Genomic DNA, 3,616 nt, shown 5'->3' with positions numbered 1-3,616 from the left:
ATTTTATTTACCATCTGTGGACATACTTATGTTACCCTTTATTCTGTTAATATGGTGTATTACACTGAGGGAGTCTTATTGCCTTCCTGGAATAAATGCCATTTGGTCATGATGCATAACCCTTTTCTACACCATGATCAAAAGGCTGCTATGCTTGAACCGGTTCACATGAATATACCTTGGGATTATTGCTCTCTACTTTTCTTTTCTTGCAATGTCTTTTCATGGCTTTGGTATCACTGCAATCCTGGCCCAATGGAATAAAGTAAGAAGTGTTTCCCCTTTGAATTTATTTGGAAGACGTTGAGAAAGATTGATGTTAGTTCTTCTAATTCTGTGTGGTTCTTGTGATGCTTAGCCATGCCTGCTCCATTGGAAAGCCTACACAAAATGCAATTTTCCTAGAAGAAAGACACTCTTTGACTTATGGTGTAGCCTGTCCCCTGCTTTCTAAAAAGTGGTGCTTCAGCTACAAGAGTATACAGTACCACAATAATGGAGAACTCTCTCTCTCCCTACCCTCACTTTTGTGTGTGTGTGTTTGTTTGTATGTGTATGTGTGTATAGCTCAGTGAAGTACACACCCATAAAGCATTTACAGCAACCCGAAGCTGTCTTATGCAATAGAAAATGCAGAAATTAGAGCAGCTAGAGACGTAGAGTAAAGGTAGAGAGAAAGACCGAGAATTACGGAGGAATGAATTATGTTCCATTAGTATACATTACATAAAATGTATCCTGTTTTAGACAGACATCATATATAACATATAAATATAAACACGACACTGAACGGTAGTGTCCACTGCCTTAGAATGTTTCTAAAGATGCAGGAGGCTTTGAGCTTTTCTCTCTTGTTTGCATCCAACACGTCCTCCCATTGTGTTACCTGTTCTGCTCACAATTTTTCTTGGATGTTGCCTGATGGTTGCGGGTGAGCTCTTGACTGAAGGCCTTTGTGCATGTGATGTATCTGCCTTAACTGGTTTTCTCAAAGTTATCTGCAAGGTTCATATATCCCTTAATTTTCCAGGTCAGAAGCCCCTAATCAGACTTGATACAATGGCAGGTTTCCCTTCAACTTAGGACTCCTTTGTCCTGAATTATTTTACTTATTAGTTGTAACCACCACTTGAAATATCATTTATTCATTTTTAAATAATCTATTTTCCTCCCTCTGACTGACACACACACACACACACACACACACACACACACACACACACACAAAGACTTGGTTTTGTTCAGGTCAAACACACATCACTACTTTTTGCAATGCTTTTGATAATACTTGTCACAAGATAATTTGCTATTTTGTTGGTGAAAAAAAGGTCTCAGGAAGTTTATGGAGGAGAACGTTGTTTTGAATAATTGTTTTGATTAGGAACAAGAATTGTGAACAGTTTCAGCCTCACAGAAAACAGGGAGCATGTGAAAGTCCCTGAAATTTTCTGGTACATATTCGAGATTGGTAGGGAATGTGTAAGAATTAGTGAGTGCGTCATGTTGAAAACACAGCATTTCTTTTCATTCTTTGATCACTGCTGATGCCTTTACAAGGATCTTGTCTGTTCCAGCTGTTTTCATCAGTTACATGGAAGGAAGAAATCAAACTCATGTTACACAATTTATCCTCCTGGGACTCTCAGACCAGGGGGAACAGCAGTCTCTGCTCTTTTGGCCGTTCCTGTCCATGTACCTGGTCACCTTCACTGGGAACCTGCTCATGGTTCTGGCCATTATCACGGACTCCCACCTCCACACGCCCATGTACTTCTTCCTCTCCAACCTGTCCTTTTCAGACATCTGTTTCACCTCCACCACCGTCCCAAAGATGCTGCTGAACATCCAGACGCAGAGCAAAGTGATCACCTATGAAGGCTGTCTCAGCCAGATGTACTTTTTCATGCTTTTTGGAGTATTAGATAACCTCCTCTTGACAGTGATGGCCTATGACCGGTTCATGGCCATCTGTCAGCCACTGCACTACATGGTCATCATGAACCCCAAGTTCTGTGGCATCCTGCTCCTGGTATGCTGGTTATTGAGTATTTTTAACTCTCTATTACATGACTTGCTGATTTTGCGACTCTCTTTTTGCACAGATCTGGAAATCTATCACTTTTTCTGTGAAGTTAAGCAGGTGATCCAACTTGCTTGCTCTGATACCTTCCTCAATGACCTAGGAACATACCTGGCAAGTGGATTTCTGGGTGGTTTTCCACTCACTGTCATCCTCTCCTCCTACTCTAGAATTGTCACTTCCATTTTGAGAATTTCATCAGTGAGGGGCAAGTATAAAGCATTTTCCACGTGTGGGTCTCATCTCTCAGTGGTCTCTTTGTTCTATGGTACAAGCCTTGGGGTGTATCTGAGTTCTGCTGCTGCACAAAACTCCAGAGAAAGTACCATAGCCTCAGTCATGTACACAGTGGTGACGCCCATGTTGAACCCCTTCATCTATGGTCTGAGGAACAGAGACATCAAGCAAGGTCTGAGAAAGCTCTTTAGCCGAGAGACATTCTCTGCATATGGGATTCTTTGTTTCAGGATGAAGACTTGAGTAACAGGGCTTAAAACCCTAGAAGAGCTCGATCATGATATTCGTTTCAGTGCACAGGCTGACAATCTGCAGTTTATCTTTCTACAGTATTCGGCTGCTAGAAGTTTTTCATACATTGTGAGCAACTATTTCTTCTGTAGATTTTTAAAGTTTACTTATTGATTTTGAGAGAGAGAGCAAGAGTGAGTGGGGGAGGGAGAGAGAGAGATGGAGAGAATATCCCAAGCTATGTACAGGCTTTCAGCACAGAGCCTGAAATGGGGCTCAATGTCAGAGATTGGGCTCATGACCTGAGCCCAAACCAAGAGTTGGATGCTTAGCTGACTGAGCCACCCAGGCACCCCTCCTCCAGAAATCTTTAAAGCTGTTTAGGCCTCTCATTAAATTTTATCACATGGATTTTAAAATTTTTAAATAATTAGTTATTTTTTGAGACAGAGAGAGAGTGGGGGGTGGGGAGAATAGGGGCAGAGAGAGAGAAGGAGACACAGAATCCGAAGCAGGCTCCAGGCTCTGAGCTGTCAGTCCAGAGCACAATGCAGGGCTTGAACCCATGAATTGCAAGACTATGACCTGAGCCAAAGTCGGATGTTGAACCAACTGAGCCATCCCAGTGCCCGCATTGTATGGATTTTTAAGAACGTATATATAACATAGCATGTTATATCATGTGATAGGAGGATATAGTGGAGTAAACGTGAAATGCTTTTTTTCTCTGATTTGAAAGCAGTATCTTTATACTATATACTTATATATATACAGATATATTAAAGTATCTGCTTTTGGAGGAAAATCATTGAACATACAAGAATTTATAGATGAGTTTCCAGGGTTTTATGCCAATTCACCTTGGCAGGTGATCATATCTATAAGAGCAGAGCCACCGGGAACCCTGTGTGATTAGTTTACAATAATCCACCTTCAGTATGCAATCTGTAGTTTCCCCTCACACAGTCCTAATCATAAATTAAGTGTGAAGGTAACAGAAATTGCAGCTCCTGCTGTTTCAGGCCTTGATGGTGTCAACCTTGGTGATTTTTCCCAGGGATGCATTAT

General features: G+C 41.4%; 1 pseudogene; it reads left to right on the top strand.

Annotated features, from left to right (window-relative positions):
- Positions 1-1,591: 1,591 nt before the first annotated feature.
- Positions 1,592-2,552, top strand: LOC121026661 (olfactory receptor 7A17-like; annotated as a pseudogene).
- The last annotated feature ends 1,064 nt before the right edge of the window (positions 2,553-3,616 follow it).

The sequence above is a fragment of the Herpailurus yagouaroundi genome, unplaced genomic scaffold (genome assembly GCF_014898765.1).
Source record: "Herpailurus yagouaroundi ecotype Mexico unplaced genomic scaffold, PumYag 151035, whole genome shotgun sequence".
NCBI lineage: Eukaryota > Metazoa > Chordata > Mammalia > Carnivora > Felidae > Herpailurus > Herpailurus yagouaroundi.
Note: the sequence above shows the minus strand (reverse complement) of the source record. Positions and strands in the feature narration are given on the sequence as shown.